Genomic DNA, 16,062 nt, shown 5'->3' with positions numbered 1-16,062 from the left:
ATGTGTTGTAAGGTGTAAAAAAAAATACTGATATTAATAAGAGATCTCTTCAAAGCAGCTAGCAAGCTCCTGGAACAATTTTGAAGTTAAATCACCTATGCAAATTTTTAAACTTTAAACAAACACATATCTGTAATTTTCCAAGACAATTCTAAAAGTTAGGTGGACAAGAAGAGGAAACATTTCAGTAAATTCTAGGTACAGGCCTACAGAGATTGGGCTCTTAAAACTCCTGTTTACTTTAGTAGCTAATCTGGACAGGGTATGTTAATAAAACAAAGTATATTCTGGGTATTTATTTTTAAGGGAATTATTTCTAACACACACATATAAATATCATGGTGAAACAGGTAAAAAGAACTAAGAAATAAAATGCAGGAACCAGAAAAATCATAAGTCTGAGAGCACTGCCTATGCTGCATATTAAAAACCACCATAATGAATTAATTATATGAAACGATCTTCTGAAGTCACTTTTACAACATATAGAAAATGACAGCAAGGAAAAGAAAAAGGGGAAAGGAGAATTATTAAAGTGATACTGGATGAAGATAAGACTTGGCCAGGGAAAATATCTCGACATTCACTCCTTTGTAAATGACTTCAAACCCTACAGTTCCATCATAGAAATTAAGGTTATTTTAAGGACTAACTTACACATTTTGAAAGAGATAGAAGAGGAAACTACTAGAAAGGACAGAAGACAAAAGAGAAAAACATGGAAAGAAAACTAAAGGACACTCTGTTTCTTGAAAACTAATCAAGCAAAAATATCTAAGCAGTATACAGAAATACAAGCAATTGCTGTCATCTTTGTTATGTTCTTGAGAAGTTTACAAATGAATAAAATTGCTAGAGGCACCTCAGCTAGGTTATATGTAGAATACTAAACTCAAGTAGAAGAACTATGTATGAAAATAACTTTGGGGCACAGAATCACTGTCAGCTCTGCATTATTATCCTACAAACTTATATCAACATCTGCACTGAAGTAAAAAGTGAAAGGTATGGAAATGTGCATGAAAATATTGATTAGAGACAGATTTAGAATTGCATTTATTATAAATAATCATATTAAATAAAAAGTGTGGATTAACTTGGTTTAAGGAATGGCTGTTATCTCTGATGGGTACAAAATTCTTAACCAGTTCCTGTTTGGTGTAAAATTCAGTGGATTTTATTTTCTCATATCTAGACAGATTCACAGTTCATAAATTTGCCTTGGACTTAGGGTTTGAATTAACTCAAAAATAAGCTTATTTTAAATGCCAAGCACTGAACAGTAGTAGGAGACTGAGCCAGTACAACTTCGTACAGACCGCTTCACAGACTAGATTGAGCAATGATAGCATATTGCTCAGTAGTGTTTGTAAACTGTGAATATTATAGAAAAAAGAAAGTGGAAGACTAATATGGATTAAAATAGTGTAAGGAAATAATTACATCTAGATTTCAGTTACACACTGATAGTCTGTGCAATCCATGTTGTGGGAATGACTGCTTTTTACTTTTGGCTTTATATAAGGGATACATGGAACCAACATTCATCCAGCATCATTAGCCTAGCCATGCTGGCAAAAGTTCATTGTAATTTTCTTCTCCAAGGCAGTAACTCCTCTTTAATTGCTTTTATTCTGATGTCTGACCACGCATACACACATTGTCTGTTATAATGTTAACTGCAATGGGCTTGTTGAAGGTGAGGCTGTTTTGGAAGCTTTTGTGAGAAGCAGTTGGAAAGGGTCTCAGTTATTGAAAAAGTAATTATGGGATTGCTTCTAATTAGATTACACAGTTCTCTAGGGAAATAGAAAGATGTTGTGGTTTGACATTTTGGCCCATACAATGCTTTGCAACCATTTTTTAGAAAAAAGAACTTTCACCAGAGTGAATTAGACGTATCTCAGAAAGTGCATTAATTTGTAGAAATGTGGATTAAGCTTCAGTAAAGCCAGATTTTCAATTGTGACTCAGATGATTTCAAAGCTCTGTAATATAAGCTTATTATCTAATTTAAAAATGAGCACTGAAATAGTAACATTTTATTTATTAATGAAAAGTTTTTAATGAAAAAATGGTTATATTTTTGTCTTCTTAATATTGGTATAGTTCTCTTCAGCTGATTCTTAAGTCTTTGGATGTTCTCTAATTCATTTGTGAGGATTGTAGTGATATTTAATGAGAAATGTGTTGATCATTTAGGGTTTTATTCTCTTCTGTTATTGTCAACAAACAAGGCATAAATTCACAGTGTTCATTCACTGCCAGTTTTGTAGAATTTGGCAGCTTCTGTGACCTGAATGACTGATTTTACCTTACAGATTTGAAAGGTGGGCCCAGGTGAGCCTAATGAGGTTCAACACAGTAAAGTGCAAGGTTTTGCACTTAGGCTGGAGGAATCCCAGACATCTATGCAGGCTGGAAAGTGTAATCCTTGAGAGCAGCCCTGCAGAGAAGGACCTGGGGGTCCTGTTGAATGAGAAATTTAATTGCCCAGGGCAACCTGATCAATTGATCAATTGAAAATCAAACTGCAGCACAGTTATTTTTGTAGAAGTGTAGATATATCTCCAACTCAAATATACATATTTTTAATATAGTATTTTTTCTACTCTTGGTGAAGGAAAAATTCTACAAAATTTATGAAACGTTTATTTCTAATGTGGAAATGTGTCACGGGTTACTTAGATTTACCTATGCCCGTGACAGGGGAAGCCACCCCGTAGGGCCCCCGCCCCAGGGCCCGGAAAGGAGGGGGAAAAGGGGAATGGGATAAAAACAGTGGCAATCTAAGGAGGAAAAACTTATTTTACTAAATATGATATCGAAATACAAGATAACACAGTATAATATAATTGAGGCTAACAAATCAAACAAAACAGGGAGAGAGAGTCCCCGAAAACTGAGAGGCCTACTGTGAACTCTAGGCGAGAGGCCTACTGTGAGCTCTAGGCAACACGGATGGAACACTTCCCACTCTCCGAGAAGTTCGAGAGAAGAAGGAGGGCACTCCAGCCTGGACACAAGATTATATACCGTCCTGGTCCCGTGACTTATCACTACCCGTGTTGTTCTCTGGGATATGTAGTCTTCTTCTGTGGACTGCACATTCAATAGAAGTATCCATACTTTACATGATGTTATGATGTGGAATACTGATAGCAAAATTACAAAATTACAAAACCATGACAAAATGTTACCAAGCTGTTATGACAGATGACTTCAGAAAAAATTAAACATCCATTTAGGTAGTCACTGTGCAAATTGTCAGCTGAGGTTCTGTGATGAAAATTGTGATAGATTTCTGATAGTATAAAGAATACTAGAATGTACATAATTATTTATTAAATAAAAAGACCATGACTAGAGGAATTAAAGAACTTTGGATGGAAATATAACTGCTAATTTTAATCCTAATATACAGAAAAAATGAACTCAAAATTATAGGAATAAAATTTTTATGAAAGAAATATTCCACTAATGCCCACGCTGTACTCCATGCTGGAGCATCATTCCTTCACTAGAGCTCTCACGTCACCAAGACATCCTTCTTTGGCTCTGCCTAGCTTATCTGTACCTATCCCATGATCTCACCTACTACATAACAATATGGGTCCAAATTTGTTTGCTTCTTCAGTTCTTACATCTGCATATATAATATGCATACATAGTCTGGTCTTCTCCCTCTTCACCATTAATGTATTTACAGACTATAATTAAACTCACACCTTTTTTTTTAGTTTCCTACTGAAGCACTCATCTTTTGCTGTACAGTTCTGACACAACTACAGTTTCTGCTGGCCTGCCAGTATCATGCTGTCCCTTAGGAAATGGTCTGTGTACAAAGGCATAAGCTTCAAAGAACAAACTAGATCTGAAAGCATCACCACAATTACTGTGCAATATTAATCCAGAGTCCCATAGAATGCTAACACTAGCATTATAAATAATTAAACACAATTGGCATTGTTTCAAATATTTTTTCCAGTGTCTCTAAATCCTGGAAGAAAGGCAAATATTTCAGAAACACAGATCTTTGAAGGACCTGTGAATATTAGTGAATATTATGTGAAAATTTCATACCAAAATATGTTGTTAGAAAACGCACAGGTTTATGGGCTTCTATTAATCTTTACGTACTGTTAGTGTTTTTAAGTATTTTAGTTTCTTCTAGGAATATTCATGTATTTTATCATGTTGCCTGCGAACACAATTTTTTAGATATTCAAGTAACGTGTGCCTTTACAAATTAATCTCAGAAACATAGCTGCTAAATCTTTTCAAAATAGCCTCTTTTCAGGATTCTGAAATACAAGTTAATGTAATGACCTTCTTTCAAGTATTTAAAACAATTAGCATGATAAAAACATGCATACACACAAGAAAGAATAAAGCACAGAAAACAAAATAAATCCACACAACTAAATATTTTTTACATTTTTCACTGTCTTCACAAAATATCAAAATTTAGAAATACAAAAACTGTGAAATAAGAATCACCTAATTAGACTTTTCAGTGTGTTAAAATGTTGTTGAGGATCCTCAGATAAACTCTAAACCATGGTTTATCAATCTGTTGGCCTTCGGTTATCAAGTGATGACATTGGCAGGCCAAGGAAGGGCAATAGACACTGTCTGCCTGGACTTGTGCATGGCCTTTAGCATGATTCCACCCCCACATCCTTATAACCATATTGAGGAGATACGGATTTGAAGAGTGAAGTACTTGATGGATAAATAATTGGTTGGGTAGTTGCAGTCAGAGTGTTGTCCTGGTGGAAGCTAGTGATGTGTGATGTCCTCCAGATGTCCATCTTGGGACCATTACTCTTTAACATTAATGACCTAAATAGTGACAAAAAGCTTCCTGATGACACCAAGCTGAGTGGTACAGTTGATACAACAGAAGGAAGGGATGACATCCAGAGGGACCTGGACAAGCTTGGAAAGTGTGCCTGGGTGAACATAGTGAGGTTCAGCAATGATAAGTGCGAGATGTTGCTCTTTAGTTGAGGCAATCCCATATATGTGTACGGTCCGGGAGACGAACTCCTTGACAGCAGCCCTGTGGTGATGGTCCTTGTGAACAAAAAGCTGGACATTAAGAAGTATGTATAAGCAGCACAAAAGACCAGTATCCTGAGATGCACTGAAAGAGTGATGGCCATCAGGGTGCGTTGTCTGCCTCTACTCAGAATCACAGAATCACAGAATGACCCAGGTTGGAAGGTACCTCAAAGATCATGTAGTTCCAACCCCCCTGCCTAGCAAGGCCACCAAACACACACATTTACTAGATCAAGTTGCCCAGGGCCCCGTCCAACCTGGTCTTGAACACCTCCAAGGACGGGGCATCAACAACCTCCTTGGGCAGCCTGTTCCAGGGCTTAACCACTCTCCTAGTAAAGAACTAACATCCAACCTAAATCTTCACTCTTTTATCTTAAAACCATTTCCCCTAGTCCTGCTATTGTCAGCCCTTTCGAAGAGTTTACTCCCCTCCTGGGTGTAAGTTCCCTTCAGGTACTGAAAGGCTGCAATGAGGTCACCCCGCAACCTTCTCTTCTCTAGGCTGAACAAGCCCAACTCCCTCAGTCTGTCCTCATAGGGGAGGTGCTCCAGCCCCCTGATCATCTTCGTGGCCCTTCTCTGGACCCTTTCCGGAATCTCAATGTCTTTTTTGTACTGAGGGCTCCACACCTGGACACAGTACTCCAGATGGGGCCTCACAAGAGCCGAGTAGGGAGGGACAATCACCTCTTTACCCCTGCTGACCACCCCTCTCCTGATGGAGCCCAGGATCCCATTTGCTTTCCGGGCTGCCAGAGCACACTGCTGACTCATGCTGAGTCTTTCGTCCATCAGGACCCCCAGGTCCTTCTCTGCCGAGCTGCTCTCAAGGACCACTCCTCCCAGCCTGTACAGGTGCCTGGGGTTCTTCCGGCCCAAGTGCAAAACCTTGCACTTTGCTGTGTTGAACCTCGTTAGGTTCACCCAAGCCCAGCTTTCCAGCCTGTTGAGGTCCCTCTGAATGGCATCCCTTCCTTCCATAGTATCGACCGCACCACTCAGCTTGGTGTCGTCAGCAAACTTGCTGAGGGTATACTCCATTCCCTCATCGATGTCATTAATAAAGATGTTAAAGAGCACTGGTCCCAAGACAGACCCTTGAGACCCTTCTACTAACCTTGTAAGGCCACATCTAGAATACTTCATTCAGGCACAGGGCCCCCCATACAGGAAAAGTTTTGGAGCTATTGGGACAAATCCAGAGGAGGGCCATGAGATTATCAGATCTACTTAATAGCAAAAATATGATGTTTTCAAGTTTTCAAGCCCAGAACAGCACTGAGAATTCTGCCACATCTGAAATATTTTTACACCCTCCTAGCCAATGTCTTTCAGTTACTATCACTGTATGCTTCTTCAAATCATCTGGCTGATCATGTTGGTGATAGAGAGGTATTTGTGATCAGTCTTCTCCCTGCTATGATCCATTTCACCAGGTTACAAAGCAGACATGAAAACCTGTACTGCTGTTGTTTCTCACAGGACAAGATTGCAATATTAAAGTGAATTACATTTTAAGATTTTTGGTAACATATGAGGGTAGGTTTACCTTTGAACCTAAATGTCCAGAGGCACACACAAAGGCAGTATTGAAAGAACTTTGCAAAACTGAGCATCTGACCTAGGCATATTTTGCTCTTTCTAGTCCCTGAAATCTATGACATTTCTATATTTCTTACAGTGGAAAACACCTGCATGCTGAGCTTAGTTCAGATGGAAAAATAGGATCTTTCACCTTCAAAATCATTGTCTCCAAGGAGACAAGATAACATTCATGCCCATAGGTTTTCTGCTGACATCTCTGGAAGTCCCAAAGAAAAAATATTAATATTTATGATCTCCTGACAGCCTTGTAATGTTTCTAGAATATCCATAATATTTTGGGATTTTTTATGTTTTCTTTTTTTTCTTTTCTTTTCTTTTTTTTTTTTTTTTTTTTTTTTTTCCCAAGTGTTGGCTGAAAAACAGATAACAATTCTAGCCATCAGGCTAATATCTGGGGTGGGGGGGGATGGAGGGGGATGGGGGGCGGGTCATTTTCCAGGTAAAACAAATAAATGCTTCTGTCACCCCAATGTGGTACCTATGAAAATTTGGAAAATATGGAAGAAGTTTAACATTTGTCTTCTTTTACCTTGTTTTGTAAATATACAAAGGAGGCGTACTTAAAGTCCATGTAGGCACAAATTATATCTCATCTCTCTAAATCAAAACAGAATCAAAAAAGCTCAATAAAACAATGTAGAAACAGAATGGTAAGTGATAAATAGTTATTAACTTGTCCATGACTTGATTGATCAATCACTATAAAAACTTTAAGCTCAAATGGTGCTCCTTACAGATAATCAATTCTGTAATAGCCAATAACAAATGTTGAATTATTAAGATGTATGTAGCATATGTGCTTAAGGAATAAATTATGTGTGAAAATCTCTCAGTCTAATTGTGGTACACATTGTCTATGGTGCATGCGCATCACATAATTTATTCTGAAACACAGTAAACCAGGATTTTTGAGCAAAGCACTGTCTGACCCATGTTCATGAGATAAGATGCATCAGACTAATTTTGCTAGGATGCTCTCATTTCGGTTACACTGCTTAGTCTTTTCATTAACTATTTTCTTACATACCAATATAGTTGTAAGGCTGTAATTTTAGAAGCAAATGACCTAGAATATATTTCCCATAAACTTGTGCCTGAGCACATTTTTGAGTCCTCAATGTTAGCCTCTGCTGAATAAATTAAGGCATCTTAGTCGGTAACAGCTCTTAGAGTCTGAAGAAGGAATCCATGAAAAATGTATGTACAGACATGCTCTCAGGATCCACTTTACTTACTCCTGTTCTTCAGTTGTGGCCATCCAGTTTTTATATAATTATGTAGTGACTTAGAAAATATGTGTAGGAGAATCAGGATTTGATTCTGTTAACCAAACAAAACACATAGTAACATTTGAAATTCTGTAGAGCACTTAAGGCATCTGCATGATGAAAAAAATGGAATCTACAGGACAACAAATTCTGTAGTCACATACATTGGTCAAGTGGTATGCCCATCAAGAGATGGCACTGACATGGGATCCCTCAGTTCAAGAAGTAGTCTTATCCCAGGTGATGAAGTTATAGGTTTCTCCTCAGATGCAGAATCTCTACTTCCGATGCATCTGAAACAAGAATATTCTTTACCCTCTGCTGAAGAGTGTTCTACTGCATCCAAGAATACAACAAACGTGGGATCAGCTGAAGCACAAGTGAGAGGATCATATTCGACTGGTGAACATTGAGGGGACAATGGAGTATAGGTGTCACTGACCCCATTCTTCAGGTTCAAAAATCTTTCACAAGCAAAATAGGTTTAAATTAAGAAAACTCTGTGTTTACTTTGATTTTGTAATGAACAGATATGTCAGTAATTCCTGAAATATTTTGGTTTATGCAACACATGCATATTCTGTTAAGTCTGAGTACTGCAAATAGGTAAAGATTTATTTGATTGGTACAGTCCTTTTCCAAGAGTCTAAAGCTGTAGCTTAGAATGTTAATATTTAACAATCCACTGAATATCTGTACACTATACTATATAGTTTTTGCTGTGTGTTTTATTGCAAACATTCATTACTGACCTTTTAGTATTAAATTATAATACAAAACAAAATATTAAATAACATTAATCTGTACATTTTCAGGCTGTATAACACAGTTTTGCTACTTTGACAGCGTGTTAAGAATTAATCAAGTGGTGTTATATGTAACAGTTTGGAAGAATCCAACACATTAATGCCAGTCCAAATTGTTTGAAAACAGTAGAACAGTTCTTTCTTCTTTTTGGATCACATAACACACTTGGGTGACATATGCTTTCCTTCACTGTTTTGAGAGTCAACATTATTATAAAATATGTCAAGAAACTTTCAAATACTGTTATTCCAGAAGCAGATGCTTCAAATCCAAATAAATGAAACCTGGTTCTCTGAGTAACTGTGTTTTTTAGGCTCCAGGATGCTGAAAGATCCTTCATTGTCCTTCCTCGTGATACTGATTGAAAGTAACTGAGAAAATTTCAAGGAAATCCAACAATTTGTTTTTCAACAAATCAACAATATAAAGTGGACAAATCTGTTTCACAACAACAGCAACACCAAAAAAGTAGCTGGCCATCACCATCATCAGCAAATAAAAGAGAATGCTAGTTATTGCACAGGAAGCACCTTTCTCTCATTTTTGAACAGTTAGTTCAAGAGCAAAATAGTCAATTGAAGTACTGCTGTTTTTTTTCCAGAGCATCTAGTTCTACCTGAGTATGTGTGGCTGAGTATATTATTGCCACAATGACTTAAAGACCCTGGTTTACTGCCACTGGCATTGTACAAATAAAGAGAAATGAGAAAAGAGAAAGAAAAAAATCTTTTCTGTCAATGAAGGAAAAGTTTTAATATTGAGTAGAGCATTTTCTCCCCTCTCCTGCATCTGTCTTTCAGAGGTTAAAGAGGGCAAACCCACATTTTGATGAGCTGTTGCTCAATATAATCATTATTCTTGTCAGGTCAGCGTTCAACCTTGATTGAAGTAGACTGTTCTCATGGCATGCATCTTTAGCTATTTTCTCTGTTATTCTGAACAACTGCACAGGGAAGCTTAGCAGAGAACAAATAACCCGCCTTTGGGTGAAGTTCTGGAATTGGTACAGTATTTCATTAAAGATGACAGAGATCTACTCGTTTATCAGGTCAATGTTTTTGAATCAGTGGTGCATTTCTCTAAATAAAGGACCTATCTTATTCTGAAACTTTAGCTTCAGATTAATGACACTACTCTGAGAACAGATTCATTAAGAAACCTGATCTGAGAGCAACGGTTATTGTTGAGTCTATTCAAATTCCCAGTGGAATAAATCTATCTAGTTAAACCATCAAGAGATCTTTCCCCATTCTTGCTAATAAGCTGAGGAGTGCATTCAAACAGCAATCGACTCTCTATAATTTAAAGTTCATCTGCACAAAGAGATGAGTAGTAGCTTCAGAGAGGGTGGAATGCTTGTCAACTTGTCAGTGTAACAAACTACATGATACATACTCACAGGGAAACGAAAGAGCACTGTGTGCTTTTTTTCTTCCAGCAAGGATATATCTGACCGAGGACCTTGATTTAATTTTGTGCATTCTCTAGGTGGAAAGACTGGGATTTCATTCGATAGCCAGGCATGGATATCTGACATACAGTATATTCTGGCCTTCACAATCTAACACAGAATTTCAAGATAAGTTCATTTGCACAGATAATAATGGAAAAATCTTTTCATTGCTCTTTTCTTTCTTCTGGTTCTCTTTCCCTCTTTCTACTTTTCCTAATATTTCCAATGGATTTGTCCTTCTGAACATTTAGGCAAACTTTATGTAACATCAACAGTAAAACTCCTAAGTCTCAGTGAACGTAGCAGTTCCCTTATCAGGGACCTATTGGACCTTCTTGGTCCAGAAGAGGGCCATAAAAATGATTCAAGAGGTGGAACACTTCTACTGCCAGTAAAGACTATGGGGAGATCTGAGAGTGGCCTTTCAGTACATTTTAGGGGAGTTATAGGAGGGAAGGTGGCAGACTCCTTAGCAGGGTCTGTTGTGACTGGACAACGGAAAATGGTGTCAAACTAGAAGGGGAAATTGAGTATAAGAAAAATATACTTTATGATAAGGGTGGTGAAGCACTGGAACATGTTGCCTAGTTTCATTCAAGGCCAGACTGGACCAGACTCTGAGCAATCTGATCTAGCTGTAGATATCCCTGATATCCCTGTTCACTGCAGGGGAGCCGGACCAGTTGACCTTTAAGAGTCCTTACCAACTCAAGTGATTCTATGATTTTAATCATTTTTTTTTAATGACCCTATAGTTCTTGCCTCAATAATCATGCCCAGGAGGACAGCTACACACATTTTTAATTCTGTGTTTTAGATACAAAACAAAACAGAACAAAACAAGGGAACCCACATTTATTGACCTCTGATTAAACTTAATTTTTCTTCATTTTTCCTTTAACTTCTTGTTGTGGTGACTAGAAGTTGCTTAATATATCACTGTTATTAAAATAAATAAATAGATAAATAAATAAATTGCGATCTTTGAAATAGGGATATTTAAGAAAGTCAGAAGTCTTTCAAAATATTGACATCTCACTTTCCTTCTTCCTTTTATCATGCTTACCTTTATGAATTTTGAAATTATTAATGCTGCGGAGAAGCCTTCTCATCCTCTTGCTATTTAACCATGAAGGCCCTAGAAATGTTTTCTCATAAGACGCTTATGAAATTTGATGAATCTGTGTACATCTAATTTATCACTTGTTTTAAACTTACCTGGTGAGCTTTTGCTAATTTTAAGGCGGAAGGGCAGCCTGTGTGAGAAGAGCCCTGCAGTGCCTCAAATCAGAGCAGAGCAGCTCTAGATGCTTAAACAGGTCCCCACCATTGTTAGAGCTGAGCTATGAGTCTGAAGGAAGTAAGGCTCATGGATATTCCTGCAGGTGGGGACCCATGTGGAGCAGTGCCTGAAGGGTGGACCCCACAGTACAGAGCAGTGCTTACTGTGTCTGCTGGATTTCACCTGAGAGATGAAAGCTGCATTTTAAAAATGTGCAACTGGTATGTGCAGCTGGAACAGCACTTTGAACTATTTTTGGCTTATGATTTTATATAAGAACAATGTACTATATTATTATTCTATTTATTGATTCATTCGTCTTTATTTCATGGTATCACTCGATCTATTTTTAAGGAAGCAAACGGAAACCTTGACTTTGCCTTCTGAATGGATACAGCAGGGCAACCAGTCAAGTGCAGTCTCCTCCATGTCATGTCACTGATAGGAGGAAGCCAAACGGAACACCTTTTGGGATTAAATGGCATTTAGGGCTCAGGTTCATTAAACAAGAGAAAAAGAAATGTTCTAGAAGAGACTGCTCATGTGTTCAAGCCTGCTTTCTTGTCATTGTCTGTGGCTGGATCTTTATGCCTTTTGTAAGAATTAATAAGGCTTATTTATCATGCTTATATCACTTGAGGGCACTTGATTTTCATTGGAACCAATGACACTTAAGGATCTTGCAAAATCTGCATTTGAGGATGTCACCTTCCATAGAAGGTGAGAGCATGCACAGTGACTTTAGGATCAATGGGATGTCTTTATCTCACCATCCTGCATCCTGAGGCAGAAAGAATGAGCCCAGGCTCAGCTTTACAAATCACACCAAAATAGAGCATGAGACTGAACCTTTGTAGAGCAGGTATGATGAGGCAGAGAGCCAAAGGTTGCTGCAAGCTACAACTCTATTAGATGCTTACAGCTTGTCATTGGAGAGCCTACCTCCAATTAGAAGCAGGAATCATTAAGATAATTATCTAACAATAGCATTGGCACAAACATGTAAAAAAGCCAGATCTCTGTTTGTGGGAGCTGAAATTTTTGGGGCGTTAATAGTATTTAAGTCAGTTTTATTACAGTTTTAAGATGATCCAGTCATTTCTACAAAAAGAATAAAAATTGAGTAAATTTCACTTCTAATTACCTGATAGACTGTAGAAATGATAACAAAATGGATAGAACGTGTATGAAGCAGAGATTTTGGAACTGATGTTGAATAAAATAAAGAAATGACATTAATTCTTTGGATTATACAATTTTATTTATCAGCATAGCTGACACATAGAATAAGTCACCATTAGCAACAGAAATACTAAAAATATATAGATTTAAACAAAAGTTAAAAAAAACTTTTGGTGGAAAAGCAATTATTTCAGTATATGCTAAAAATATCTTAAAAATAAACTGTGACTGGAATTCTTGACTCAGCTTTTAAAACAAATGTATTTATCTCAGGAATTATAAGACATGCTATTGTCTTTGTTGTCCATAAGTCAAGTAGCTGCTTTGTGTAGAACAGGTTAGTTTTTCTTCACTTCAGTAGTGGCCCAGATTTTTCAATATCTTTTAAGAATCTGCGTATCCGAGCTCTTCTGTTGTAACCATTAGGACTAGCAATAAGAAGAAGTACATTTTAATTGCTTTAACTGACCTTTCTCCTGAGTGTTTGCTCAGATTAAAAATCCCTTTGTTTTATTTGTTTGTTTGCTTTAGTTTACTTTATTCCTTTTTGTGTTTCAGGAAGTTTTGGTGACATATTACAGTTCCATTTAACTTCCTTTTAGTTGCACTAGTCCTATTCTCATCTTTGATATGTACTATTGGTAAATATATCAGCAGTAGAGCCTAGTCTTTCTATAGTGGGAGGTAAATATTTTATTCAAATACCTACTGTGGAACCTGAAAATCAGTGAGATTAGTTATGAAACAGTTCATAGCAGTCCAGCAGGATAAGATGTGAAACTGAACAGAAATTTGTTTATTCTCAGTTAGCAGAAATAACACAGTCTGAGCAAGAAATATATTTAATAGTGATATTTTGAATCTGCGCTCTGCCAGAACAAGCCTTCACCCATGACAAGTTCAACTTTTAACATATTTATTTCTGTATGCCCCCTCATTAATCTATTGACAAACTATTCCAGAGTAACAAACATCTTCTGTTTAGAAGATTATAGGCTAAATTACAAGAATAAGAGATTTAAGGGACTTAAGAAGAACTACTTGAAACTGTAGTTCTTCTTTATAGGAGTACTAATTGCTATCTTTATCATATCTGGTTAACTGGAATCAGCTTGCTTGAGTAGAATCTGAATAGGATTAGCTCCATCTCAGCTAAATGTCAAAGATGTGAAGTTTGCTCCTGACATCCAAAAAAAGAAGTTAATTCTCTTATAGCCTGCGGCTGGATCAGATACCCCAGGAAGTTTCAGAACATCCAAAGCATGATGGTGGAGCTCATTATCCTTCCTGGACATAAGCCAGGCTACAGATGTAGTGAGGTGTACTAAAATGGACTTTTAATATTCCGGGTTATTTTTTACTATCAGACTAGGAAATCTCAGTCAAACCTGGAGTGTCCATAATCTTTTGAGCATAGCATCTTTTTTTTTTCTTTTTTTTCTTTTCTTTTTTCTTTTCTGTTTTTCTGAAACAAAAACTTTATAACACTGCTGTTATGCAACATGCAACAACTTAAATCAGAGGGGCTGAGTTTGCCCCCACCTCAAATAAACACCCAGGTACTAAAGTATACTAAGAAAAGATCAAACACAACTTTGAAAAGACAGTTACAGATAAGGAGGTTAAGCTTTTGCTGTTAAGAGCCTGAGTTTTCTCTGTTCTTAAAAGAACATCTGCTGACACAGGAAATGATCTTTCTTCCATGTTTCTATTGTGGTTTAACCCAGCAAGCAGCTAAAAACTAAACACCACACAGACCTTTGCTCACTCTCCCTTCCTCCTGGTGGGGTAGGAAAGCTGAAAAACTGGAATGTCCCTGCCTCTGTACTGCTCCACTCAGCAACATCTAAAACATCAGTGTATTATCAACAATGTTTTTCTCCTAAAGCCAAAATATAGCTACCTATCAGACTAAAACCAGGACAGGTTCTCAGGTAGACTATTTTCCTGCACTGTAAGATAAAGTTTCCTTTCAAGTGTGTACTGTGACACTCCATTCATCTAACCTTGTCATCCATAACTATTTTGCTAGTAAGCAACACTTCAAGTTGCTGTTTATTTTTTACCCTGCCTGAAACAGCATAGATCTTTTAATGCTCCCAGCAAGAATGCTCTAATATCCTACTGCAGTTGGCATCCATTATTACAAGGGCCACCCTACTGAACTTTAGTCCTTAGACTTCTTTAAGTAGTTTGGATATGTGGTAGCCTGCACCTTTGAACTGGGTTCTTAAACTCAAAAGGAAATGTAATGCAGTAAATACTCTGAGGTCAGCCTTTAGGCATAATCACCAAAGTGGAGGTTCTTAAGGACTGGACAACTAATACATGGTTAACATTGCAGCTGGCAAAAAACTTTTTTGAAAGTTTTGAAATGGAGCAGAACTGATGAGTATCTGCATTTCATTCAGGAGTTAATTAAAAGGTCACACCTTAAAATGATTATATTTCAAAAATTCTGTTTACTTTTGCATGAACTGAATGCCAATGGTTTCTGCCACTGAGTCTGTAGATAGTAAGAGTAGCTTAGTTTATCAAGACTGCAAAACATCTCAGGCAGAGCAAAAATCTTCTTCTGAGATAAGCTCTTTTGAATGCAAGAATCAATTCCACAAACGGAACTTTAAACTTAAATTCCCAAGGAAAAATCAGGGATTAAAAAAGCCCCACACCTTGGAAGAAAGGCTGCCTGGTTCTTAATACAATTCCTTGCTGGTTCTGTTCTAGCAGGGCCAATTAATACCTAGTAATGTAAAGAAATTCCACTGTCATGTGTTATTAAAGAGACGGAACTTTCTTGACTTCAAGTATGATTGTACCTGGATCTCCTGTGCCAGTTAATTTACAACTTTATACTGAGTAGTACAAGATTTTCAAATAATATTTTGTGATAATAGGTGACTGTTTTGGCTACAGTGTTCATGAAATAGTTGAATTGTTTGTCTAATGAGAAAAAATAGCTGAGTCACCACTCTCAACTTTAAGCTACTCAGGGAACTAGTTAGCAGTCTCCATTGGGAATGTGCATTTTAGAGGTCAATATAAGGTAGTCAGTTTTGAGGAACCATCTTTTAAAAGCCCAGGAACTGGCTATCCCATTGTGCCACAAGTCAAGCAAGCAGAGCTGAAGATAGTCTGTTGAACAGGGATCTCCTCTTGAAACTAGAGCAGAATAAGAAAATATGTGATCTTGAGAAACAAGGTCACACTTCACACGGAGATGCAGTTTGTAGGGAGAAAACAAGAAAAGCTAAAGTGCAACTTGAGCTGACACTAGTTGGTGTGTTATCAGAAAACAAACAAACAAACAAAAAAGGCTTTTTAAAGTATGAAGCAGGAAAAATTCTAAAGAAAACACTAAACAATTCAAAAGTACACATCTTCATGAAGACTGT

This window comes from Coturnix japonica, chromosome 1, assembly GCF_054131305.1.
Source record: "Coturnix japonica strain WE chromosome 1, WE-NBRP24, whole genome shotgun sequence".
NCBI classification, from domain to species: Eukaryota; Metazoa; Chordata; class Aves; order Galliformes; family Phasianidae; genus Coturnix; species Coturnix japonica.
The sequence above is the reverse complement of the archived record's forward strand: the minus strand, read 5'-3'. Positions refer to the sequence as shown.